Raw genomic sequence first — 12,662 nt, 5'->3', positions numbered from 1 at the left:
TGCTTCTTCCTCATTGTGTGCTGTGGTGAGCTCATGTGCCGAGGTGTGCTTCTCAGAGAAGTAAGAATGAAAAGACTGCATGTTCATCCCCCGGCCAGTGCCTGTGGTACCTTTGTGAAGCCAGTTTTAAAGGACTTGAGTGACGGGCCTTCTAAATCATTTTAACCAAGTCAACTATATGCCAACTTTTTATTTAGTTATTTATGTTAACGTTTTGAACCTTGACTTTGATCAGTGACGTCACCTTCCTGCAGTTCAAATGATTGCTAATCACAGCTCATTGACGTGCCCCAGACTATGACAATAAGAGGGAGCATCATTTAGGGCAGGAGAGAGAAAGAGCTCATAAACTAATAGTCAACAATAGAAGGTAGAAGAAAATAATCTGCTAAAGTTCCTTTCACGGAAATGTCTGTTTTTCTTCCCTTATCGAACCACAAATGGGAAAATCCCAGCTGTGGTTTGCTTCTGTTTGTTTCAATAGGACTTTCACAAATGCGCCATGTGATGGCTTTTACAAATCGTTCACGCAAACAAATCGTGAAACGTGCCTTTGTTCTGATGTCTTACTAATTGGAAGACAGCAGAGGTTTAGCTGTGACAAGCATACAACAGGATGCTACTAAAGGCGGTGGCTCTTTCAATCCCATATGTAATCTAGCAGAAAGAGCCAGGTTCTGCATCAATGCCTCTGAATGTTGAAAACTGGTTGTATTCCAGCTCTCTCTCAACTGGCCCAATTACTGTCTCCCTGGGGACAATGGAAACATTTACCAAAATAAGGGGCGCCATTACGCAAAAGCTAAGGACTGCTTGCTTTCTTTCCTTCGTGGGGTCAGGTGGGTGGGAAGGAAGAGACTGGACTGCGTGACCTGGCAGTAGATTCACACAGCACAATGCTAGTGTAGCTAATCGGGACAGGGCATACTCACACACACTTTCTTTAGCTCTAATCTTGTTCTGCTCTCTAGCACATATCAGAGATGAGTTTGGGGGTGTTCACATATGGAGTCTCGAGGCACAGAGTTTAAAGGCACACGGCATCACCAGATCTGATCACCTGTATATCACAGGCCACCAACACCACCCAGCACCCGCACACGAAACCCAACAACCAGAATTAAACCAAAATCTTACAGCCCACAGGAGACTAAACTGTTAGCACCACAGGGAGAGAATAGAAGGGACTGAGATGCACCAATGCCCAAAGCCCCCCACAATGTCAGGGAACTGATTGAGTGAGATATACCCAGATAACCCCGGCAAGTAACCCCCACTCCATGATGTAGAGGAAAGTGAGAACTATCCAAGGGCCCGGCCAATCTGACCTGACTTTTTTGTCCTGCCCCCTTTGGTTCGGGCTCTTCTCTACCTGAAAAGATTCAGAACCAGCACCATTAACCCAGCCTACCCTTGCCACTGCTGAACTTCAACAGTCTGGATAAGTGGGGCTTGGATCTATACCAGCCTTGGTTTTGCACAAAATCCACCCTCGGTTTTTCAAAGCTCTACTTTACAGGTTTTAACCCTAATCAGATATCAAGATCAAACAGAATTATGGGCTCACCGCAATTCTCCACTGTTTCTCAATTGCACAGGAAGAGCGTATAAATAAAAAATAAGCTTCTAAACATGCCCGAGGTTTTCTGTCCCCTTCCAATGACCCCTTTCCCGTTTGCATTAATTTTGTAATATTACTTGCATTCACATTATCCTTTCAAGGTCAGTATTAGATCTAGACTAAACTGGCAGTTGCCTTTTATACCCACCTCTAGATTTTTGTCCTGGGACTTCCACCACCAGTAGGCTAGTCCCAAACTGCTCGTCTCAGGCTCTGGCAGTCCTGGCCGTGCAGTTCCCCATTCCAAAGGGTGTCATTATTCCCCTTCAGTTATGTGTAGAGGGTCCCTTGTGTCTCAGATGTGCTCTGGAATCGTTTGTCCCTTTGAACCAACACTACAGCCAGCATAAAGGATTCTGGGATGCATTTAGCAATTAAGGTGCCCACCATTTGTCAGTGAGGAGACACAAGAGCACACTTATTAAAAAAGAAATAACAGATGGGTGATCAGATGAGCTGATAGGAGAAAAGGAGCAAATAACAATGTCTGGGCAGTCAAATCTCTTCTTCCCATAGGATGCCAACATACCTACGATTGGCTCCGAATGCTGTATATTGGTATCTGTTACAGCAGCAGAGGAATTGTGACTGGAGTGGAATTTAACTGTTTGCTGGATTATGACAAACAACCAAAACTAAGAAGGGTGAACAATAACAGTTTAATGCCATTATGTATTGAACTTTCTGCTTAGCGATACCAAAGGGATGTGCTGCTAGTTCTTATTCCAAATGTAATGGTAAAAATATGTCTCAATGAGAAGTTACTCTATCACTTTTTTGTTATACTCACAGGTTTGGCCTCTTATTCTGTCAGATAAATAAATTCTGTTTCTGCACATTAACCATTTAGGTACCAGAAACCAAGATATAGTTTTTTTGCCAAGCTTAGTTGCTTTGAGGGATACACAGTGTTCTCTATGCTACTGAAACCAGAATGGTGTGAATCTTGGTTTTGATTTGCAGAGATTCAGGTGAATATTTCCTTTAGATTTTGCTATGTGTGGGTTTGTCTCTCCCCTGACTGTACCCCCTGAGGTTTGCTTTCAATTTAGGCATCAAACTAATCCAAAATCTCAAAGTGAGAATCAGAGAGAATCTGGTTTTCACGCCAAATTGCAACTTGCACTTGATTTCTGGCCATAAAGTGGCCTACATTTACTCAAATAGTTTGCAAACTTTCACAGGCCTTTGAACAAATCTGGTATGGGTTTGTCACAAAACTAAATCTCAGTGTAATTTGGGGTTTTGTTGTGAATATTTCACATAAATCTAATAAAAAGAAAAGATGCCCAGGACTCCGTGGCTCAGGAAATTGGTGATGGAACACCATCTCAATTCACCCATTCTTAGACTGGAACATGGGTCAATCTACCCCATGCCTACCAACCACTTACCACCACCAGACAATTGCTTAAAATATATACCCAGGTAAGGAATCTCCAAGGGTAGTTAGAGTCTCATGGAATGTGGCCTATAATATGAATAGTCTTGCTCTGGCTTCCAGCGGACAGGTGATGACATCTCAAAAAATATCACCACAATTGACACGGGCTGTCTCAGGAGAGCCACATGGAATGCCATAGAAACCAGATGAGCCCTGAAGAAAAAAGTTTTAGACACAAAATCCCAGAAGCTAAAGGACAGATACCATGAGCAGTATAGCAAGGCACACCGGGAGGTCAAACGCCTTGTGAGAGCGGACAAACGGCATTATATTGATAATCTGGCAACACAAGCAGAGGATGCAGCTGCTTGTGGTGAACAAGGAACCGTCTACAAAATGACATGGCTTATCAGTGGTCAACGGCAGACACCAACAAACACTCTTATCAGGAACAAACAAGGGCACCTACTAACAACCGAAAAAGAACAAGAAATGCACTGGACAGAGCATTTCAAAGAATTGCTGAACAGGGAACCACCTAAAGAGGAAGCAAACATCCAGGAGGCAAAAGAAGATCTTGATATCAACACAGACACCCCAACTAAGGAAGAGATCATTCAGGCCATCAAATCCTTAAAAAATGGGGAAGCTCCTGGCAAGGATAACTTGAATGCTGAATTTTTCAAGGTAAATCCTAAATTAGCAGCATCTATCCTGGCCCTTCTATTTACATCAGTCTGGGAAAGGAAAAAAGTGCCAGATGAGTGGACCAATGGGGTTATAGTGAAGATACCAAAGAAAGGAACTCTCAGTGATTGTAATAACTGGCATGGTATCACACTTTTATCTGTGCCAAGCAAAGTATTATGTAGAATCATAGTCCAGCGTATATCAGAGGCAGTTGATAGCATTCTCAGAAAAGAACAAGCTGTTTTTTTGGAAAGGGCATGGCTGCACAGACCAGATTTTCATTGTACGAAACATAATAGAACTGTGCTTAGAATGGCAGTGGCAACTCAACATACATTTCAGAGACTTTGAGAAGGCTTTTAATAGGATTCACAGGACCAGCTTACGGCGCATTCTGCGGGCATATGGAATTCCTTTCCGTATAATAAACATCATAAAATTTCTATTTCTATTTCAACTTTACATGTAGTGTTGATCACAGTGAGCTCAGTTTTGAAGTCAAAACAGGAATATGTCAGGGGTGTGTCATGTCTACAATCCTCTTCAACATTGCCATCGACTGGGTAATGCGGCGTACAACAGAAGACATGCCAAGAGGCATTAAATGGACACTCTTCTCATCCATTGAAGACCTGGACTTTGCAGATGATGTTGCTCTTCCATCACATACCCAACGCCATATACAAGAAAAAACAACTTGACTCAACGCATTCAGCCAGCAAATTGGACTGAAAATCAACTGCAAAAAGACAGATATCAGGACCTTTAATATTGCCTCACCATCACCAAGTATGGATAGTGGATTATGTTCTCACCAATGTAGAAACATTCACATACTTGGGCAGCACCATTGCCAGAATGGTGGAACAAGCCAGGGTGTCCGGAACAAAGTCAGTAAAGCCGGGAACACCTTCAGGAGCTTAAATACAGTCTGGAAATCATCAAAATACAACACCAAAACCAAACTCAAGATTTATCAGAGCTGTGTATTTTCAACACTACTTTATAGTGCGGAATGCTGGAGAATGAGAAAGTATGACATGTACAAACTGTCTTCATTCCATACAACCTGCCTCAGAAAAATCCTCCGTATCTTTTGGCCCAAAACAATCTCAAACCAAGATCTATTGACACAGGGCAGCCCAGAGGATCTGAGCACCATCATTGCCAGGAGGCGTTGGAGATGGATCGGTCATGTGCTTTGGATGGAAACTGATTCCATCACCAGAGTAGAAATAAGATGGACACCTGAAGGTAAGTGAAAACGAGGACGCCCGAAAACAACATGGCGAAGAGCTGTGGAAGCCGAACTGAAAAACCTGGGGCACAGCTGGGGAACTATTGAAAGACCTGCCAGAAACAGACAGGAGTGGAGGAGCTTCGTCACTGTCCTAAATGCCAGAGGTGTAATAGGAACATGATGATGATGTCTCAGGAGACAGTCCAGCAATTGACACTACTGAGAGAGACTACTGAGGGAGATTGTTAGCTTCTTACCTCTAATAGTTCAGCACTGAGGCCCATTGTTGAGTAGGATGGGGAAACCTGCCCTACCACTGCCTGTGTGGTTCCAGTTTCCTGGATAACAAACAGTGCCATCTGTGACAGAGCTCTTATAAACACTAAATTTTAAATGGAAAGAGCTATAATCCCATGGACTCTCTCCTCCAGCCCTATCCTCCAAACAAATCCCATGCTGAGGCTAGTTTATTTCTGGCATAACTCCACTGTCTTCAGACAAGCTCCCCCTAGGTGAATTTGGCTCAGTACCTTTAGATATTTAGGTGCAGTAACCAGTTATGCTTTTTGTGCATGTGCACACACAAACACAGAGCAGAACAAAATGTTCTGAGAGGCTTTTACCACTCATTAAAATCAAGATTACAAATTAGAAACAAATATCCCCAGATTAGATTGTGGTCTCATATTGTTGCCACTAGCAACTGCTGCTGCTTTACTTAAACACTCCAGGTTTGTATGGCTGTCAGCATTTTAAAATAAGATGGCCCTACCTGATTTTTAAAAAGCAAATTCTCCTTATAGGACAGATGCTGACCTCTGCTCCGGGGCATGTGAGAATACCTTTACCCCTGCTTGGGGGCATGCTGGGAGCAGGAAAGGGGAAGGCTGTAGTGCACAGCATTGATCCTCAGCTACTGTAACAGCCCCATTGGGAACATTACAAACTGGCAGAATCTGGGGCATCCCTGATTTTGCTCTATGTTACACTAGGGGAATCGGTCTCTGATAGCTCCAGAGATTGGGGGAGCATAAAGGTGGCTTTAACTCACCATCTGGAACTCTGACACAGATAAAGTTATGGCTGCATACGTTTATTCAAATAAAAATCACAATGTGTGTGTTGTGTATGTTTTATTTGGTCCCAGATTTGGTACAACTGACCAGAGATGATTATATATGGTATAAAAATAGACTTTAGCTGCAACTCTCTGAAACATTCCCTGGTTCAGTAATATCCTGCCTGAGGTTTGCAAACAGAGCCAAAGGTTTGCTTTTTTTCAGAACTTTCCCCCCTTCAACTGCCTTTTAAAGTTTCATTTTGGTTTTACCTTTTCTCTCATTTACCAGATGAATGAATTACTTTGGGACTTTTCACTCTGCAGACAATTGCAGTTTGTGGTCTTTCAGTCAACAACCGTGCCTTATTTGGTATTGACATAAAAACTCCCCAAAACTGTCTCAGTCAGGGTCTTCTCAATGAGAGATCTACCAATCCTAGAGTGCAAGCAAAAGCTCCATTATAAAAGATAAACTTAATGTTGGTTCAAAACTCCAACAGTCAGCCTATATGGTCTAGCGACTGTTATGACATTTATGCAGAATGACTCAACTGCAATATGCGGTTTTAAGGTCAGTTGTGCAATGGAGGGGTCCAGTTCTGACCTTGTGTAATTCAACTGAAGTCAGTGTTCAGAGGATAGAAAGAATATGCATTATACTATATGTGACAAATCCTGACAGACATAAGAAAGTGGTCCGATCGGGTTCCGGGAAGTGGGAGGATCTATCAGCCCTAGAATGGTGAAGGCCCTGTTGCCTATGAGTTATAAAAGGTTATCTCATGTTAACCAGAGATACCTGAGGCCAGTTAAAGGCTGGCAGTGACCTTTAAAAACCCCTCTTTTGGTGTGAGAGGGAAGGGGTGAGATGAGACATAAGCTCCAGCAAGAACTTGCCAGGTTGCCAGGCTGCCCTGCCTCCCTACAGGGAAAGAAGCTTAGGCCTGGTCTACACTAAAAAGTTAGGTTGAAGGAAGACGCCTTAAGTCAACCTGTTAATGTATGTGTCTGCACTACCAGGTCCTTACGTCTTCAATGTCAACTTCTGTAATCCACCTCTGCGAGAGGCGTAGTGCTTAGTTCAATTTTCATGGGTAGACTGCGAGGTAGTGCAGACGCAGAGTTGTATAATTTGACTTAATTGGCCTCCAGGTGGTGTCCGCTTTGTGCATCGATGCAGGCACTGCTAGTGAGGACGCACTCCATCGAGACAATGAGCATGGTATGGCCACGCACAATCGACTTCATTAATTCGGAGACTTGAGGTCAAATTAGATAAAGTCGACTTAATTTTGTAGTGTAGACAAGCCCTGAGTTAACAGCTGCCTGGGGAAGGACTGGCAACTAGGAGCCAGTGTAGTAAGACAATACCCCAGAGAAGGGGTAGGGAAAAGTATTTCTGTTTGTGACAAACTTGTCATAATTGTCAGAAGACTGAAATGAATAAGTAAGTCCTAATATTTCTATAATAGCCCTTGAGGAAAAATCCTACAGAATTTTCTAGGGTTGAAACAAGTAGGGTTTCTATAAAAATTAAATAGGATTATTCTAAAAATCCATAGAGTTTAATAGAGAATGATCTCCTTTCTATAGAATTTTAAACTTACCTATAGAATGTAATAAGGAATCATATCCCCTGTGACAAAATTCAACAGGTGGGTTTAAAATTTTGTACTAGAGTTGTTATTCTATAGACTGCCCTATAAGGGACAACATAGAAAAAAGTGTTTGAGCCAGTAGTTCCCTTTCATCAGGTAGAGCTGTGGTCCAATGGATGAAGCTCCTGGCTGGGTGTCATCTTTGCTCCAGATTTTCTGTGTTGCCCTGGGCATGTATAACAGGGAGCTAATACTGCTTATCGCTTTGTGCAAAGTGTTCTGATATCTTTGGGTGAAAAATAGTATCTGTTGAAAAAGCCATTAAAAGTTAACATTTGCCAGTTATCATTGATAGCTTTTCCTGAAGTGGCCAATGGGAGCTGTGTTAATTCTAATTTCACTGTGGAACTGTTGACAAATGTAGGCATTCTAACTGCAACCACTGTAAAGGCAAAGTATTGTTAGGCTGGGCATATACTGTGTTTGTGTGCAATCATTAACCCCGAGTACCGTATCTTGAGGTCTTTGCAGCTCTATTATACCACATCTCCACTACAGCATTCTTCACACTTTTCAAATGGTCTGTTCAGAAAGTGATGGTCACCCTCTAGCCAGTTCAAATACTTTATTATTTTGAACACAGAATTTAAAATAATGTTTGAACAAGCCTTTTTTCTCTAGTTGCATTTTTATGCTGGAAAAGTCTCCAAGCATGGACTCCCCTTTGCTTGGTCTGATCACGAATTATCATGGTAGGACTCTTGCCTACCCATGGCAGTGACTTGACTTTGGACCACTCTGAAAGTAGGGGTTCAGATCCGATTGCATGTCATAAGGTTTCACCTTCTCCGTCACATCTGGCCCTCTTTTCCCCTGGGTGTTGCACAGCTGCCTGCACATTGAGGTGTTAGAATGGATCGACTCTGCACATACACCAGTGCTTGAAAAGTGCATGTGACAATCAAGTCCCTTAAACCTCGAAGAGAAAAAGTTCGTAGGCTCAAATTTTCACACTTGAGTTTCGGAGCTCAGCTTTAAACACCCAGTTTGAGGCCCCTACGTAAAAGCCAGCCTGGCTTTCAGAGGGGCTGAGCGGCTGCAAGGACGTAAATGGGAACTGCAGCTGCTCAGCACCTTTTAGAACGAGGCCCCTTTTATTTACGGCTACATAAAGATGTAAGTGCCTCACGTTTGGCAGCCATGTTTGCAAATGTTGGCCTGTAATTATTAGCATTCTTGTGCCAAATTCTGACATCACAGGTATATCCGCACTGCAATCAAACACCTGTGGTTGGCCCAGGATAGTTGATTTGGGCTCAGACTGCAGACCCATAAAATTGCAATGTAGATGTTTGTGCTAAGGCTGGTGCTCAGGCTCTGAGACCCCCAGGAAGCAGGGAGGGTCTCAGAACCTGGGCTCCCGTCTGAGCCTAAATATCTACATTGCAATTGTATAACCCTGTGAGCCCAGCCAGCTGAGCTGGGCCAGCCACAGGTGTTCTGTTGCAGTGCTGACATGCCCATTGGTTCGTCATCAAACAAAACCTCTCCCAGATTTAACTGGATAACCGCTGCTGGGTTGAACGCCTTTATATCACATGTAATATATCACATATTGGTTGGGTGTATGAGATCAGACATGTACCAGTAGGCATATTGAAACATCCTTGACTCTTAGGCACTGGCATTTGTAAGCTTGAATTAATTGCAGTAGTGGTGAGGGGAGGAAATAATTGCTTCATCTTTAAAAATATCTCTCCCACTGCACTGTTGCACATACAGAGTTAAATTCTGCGGTCCCTGCTTAGAGCTTAACTCAGACAACATCTCACTGAGATCACAGCCATGTTGTCTGCATTAGCACGGTGGCCCGACTTCAGCCAAGTATTTAAGCAGGGACTTCAGTCCATCCCTCTTCAGTAAAGCACAGGAATGCTTTGCTGTAGCAGGATGAACTACAGAATTGATGCAAGAATGGCAGGACTTGGTCCATAGATCAGAGTGACTGTTTTGTCATTATAGCCAGTGTCTCATAGTACTTCTGTCACCTCTCATCTTTTCATCATAATACAGAAAAAAGTCAAAGGGCCTTATGCACCTAACTCACTTAGGTAGGTTTTATAAGTTTTTCCTGTTTTCCACACACTGATCCACCTGGCCAAGGAGCTATGGCCCATTTTGTGTCTTGAGGATTGTTTTATTTATGTTTAACAGTTAAAAGAAAGCAAAGGGAGAAGAAGCCAGTAGGTGATTTAGTGGAAGCAGAGCAGGTACTCTATCTGTGATCACATCGGACTATTCTTTATTGGAGGGCGGCATGTGCAGGAGTTTGGCTAGATTTTTTGGTGGATAGTTTTAAGATTTTAATGAAAACAAATTGAACTTGAGATGCTGGTAGTTTTCAGCTCAGCTCCAAGGTGCTAAATCATGTAAAGGTGGTTGGGAAAAAAAAATCCCCACCAACTTTTGAATGTGATTGCTTAAGTTCCTATTCAGAAATAAACCCCAAAAGGAAATTACAGTCACACCCTGATCTCTCCTCTTCCTTCTTATTTTCTATCATCTTTAATAGTGTTTAGCAGACCTTGGTTTTACTTCCTTAAAACGAACCTTCTCTTTTTCTTTAATTGTGTCACTTCAGTGTAAGTTACCAATAGTTAGCTGCAGTTTGAAGGTCTGAAGTTCAAAGTCCCCAGCCAAAAAGCCTCACTGCAGGTTGCACTGATGTTTCTGTGACCCCGCAGATCTCTTAGAAGAGGCAGAGGTGACAATTAAGGCCTGATTCTCCACTCCCTTGCCCCCTGTGCAGTCTTTTATCTCTGTGCTATAAAATACAACCATTCTGGTTTGGGTAACGTTTCACATGTATAAGTGGCTACAAAAGGTGCGGGAAGAATCAGGGCCTCATTGTCCAGACTGTGCTGTCTTCAGAGCACACACATGCAAGTCTTTACTGCTTTGAAAGGTTCTACCGTTTTCAGTGCTATAATGGGGAAGTCCACTATACACACAGCGGAGTCTTTCAGAGTGATACATATGCCCCGTGTGTGTAATCAAGGCCCTACCTGAATCTAACGGGACACTTGGAGCTGGAGGTGTGATTCTTACACTAGCTGTCATCAAGGTAGTGCACTAAAAATATTAATGTTGCCGTGGTAGCGTGGGCAGCAGCAAGTGAAAGGATGGTAAAACCAAAGCTAGTAACAGGGTCCTTCATAGGAACCTCCCCCCAGCCATGGGGGAATCAGGAGTCTGGGGGAGCAGAAACTCAGCTTACGCTGGAGGAGGAAAAGAATCAGCAATGAAAGGCTGCAGGTCACTTTGGCCAAGGTGGATGAACAGCTGCAGAGGGAGGAGAGGCAGTTGCAGGGGGAGAAGGAGGCAATCCAGCATGAGGAGAGAATGGTGACACAGTTCCTGGAACATGACCAGAGGTTGAGGGGAGGAAGACAGAGCACAGCAGAAGGACCTTTTCAAGAGATTGCTCACCCTCATGGCCACCAGGCTATAGGCCCCAGCTCCAGCTACTGTCCGAGAGCCCTACCACACTCCCACATCCTGCAGCCTAGGCAGCTAATGGACAATTCTGGGGTTGGCTGGATCATGATCCAAGCAATGAACAGTTTGTGGACCAATCAAATGTACCCTGTGCAACAGTCCACCCTGTGCAATTGAGGCCCACATGTGCAGCACGCTCCAGAAGGGCAAGGAGAAAAGGCACACAGGGGGCATATAGTTCTGCAACCAGTGAGACGTAGCGGTGGCACTGTATATAGTTTGGCATTGTGGCACTTTTGTTGCTTTGGGTGTTTATTTAGCACTTCTTTTGTTGTATTGTCTTTTGCCTCTTGCTGGCAGCTGGGCAGCCTATAAGATTTGTAATTGTGATTTAAATACTTGTTTCAAATAAAGTGTTTTGTTTGCAAACAAGAACAAATTTCAAGGTTACAAGAACAGGCTTTATTAAATTAACAAAAAACACAATCCATGTCAGCAGTACATCAGCTGTATATAGAGCTACATTAACAGGTTTTATTAAATTCATAAGCTTCATTGACCCCTAAAATTGTGGGATAAGTATGGGAGAATTTGTATGTGATAGCTACATTACTCATTCCCCTCATCCATAGCCCCTGCAAACCCTTCATGTGGGTGTACAAGGCATCCCTGATTTCCCTGGCATGTGGGGAGCCAGCCCCGTAAAGATAAGTGCACTTTCTGGTTGTAATGTTCCTGCAATCTAGCAGCGTCCTGAGTCCATGCCTGGCAAAATGGTTCTCCTTTCATCTTGCAGATGTTATGTTGTGCAGCGCACCGCAGGCCACAGTAATGCAGAAGGCACTGGTAACATTAGCATCCAAATGATTCTGAAGGCAGGGCTATCGTGACTTCAACCTGGCAAATTTGCATTTCACCACCATCCTATAGCTACTGAGCGTGTATCTGACCCTTCTTTTGTCAGGTCCTCTGAAATCAGGGTACGGTTTCATAAGCCATGGCAGAAAGAGGTATGTGAGCTCCCCTAGAATAGCAGCGGGTACAGCGACTCCATGTATAATAATGTCATTTGAAGGGAATAAGTTCCCTGCTTGTCCATGAAGACAAAGTCCTGATGTCCAAAAAACTCGGGCATTGTGCACCCTGCCAGTATGTTCCATATTGGGTCCATGAAACTGCCTCTGTGATCCACCAGTGCCTGCATAAAAGTGGAGTACTACCCTTTTCAGTTTATGTACTCATTTGCTCCTTATGGAGGACAAACTATGGGCTGGTGAGTCCCATTGATAGCCCCAAAGCAGTTTGGGAAGCCCTTTCTCTCAAAGCTGGTGATTATGTCAGGAACACTGTTTATGCCAATCACCTTTGGGTAAACAATAACCTGATTGCCTCACAAACCTCCACAACCACAGCCCACACAAATGATGTGTCAACACCAAACTGGTTAGTCATGAACCATTAGCAGTTAGGGATAGCCAACTTCCAGATAGATGAGCATTCATGTGTCCTGGTGTAAGTTGCCTACACAGGGTCGGGAACATCTGCTTCTTCATAGATAAGTTTTTAGAATC

General features: G+C 43.4%; 1 long non-coding RNA gene across 1 annotated transcript in view; it reads left to right on the top strand.

Annotated features, from left to right (window-relative positions):
• LOC117874800 overlaps positions 1-2,387 on the top strand; it is a 32,785-nt gene extending 30,398 nt beyond the window's left edge. Inside the window, exon 3 of the long non-coding RNA XR_004645084.1 lies at positions 1-2,387. This is a non-coding gene — a long non-coding RNA (uncharacterized LOC117874800).
• Positions 2,388-12,662: the final 10,275 nt, after the last annotated feature.

This window comes from Trachemys scripta, chromosome 3, assembly GCF_013100865.1.
Source record: "Trachemys scripta elegans isolate TJP31775 chromosome 3, CAS_Tse_1.0, whole genome shotgun sequence".
NCBI classification, from domain to species: Eukaryota; Metazoa; Chordata; order Testudines; family Emydidae; genus Trachemys; species Trachemys scripta.
Note: the sequence above shows the minus strand (reverse complement) of the source record. Positions and strands in the feature narration are given on the sequence as shown.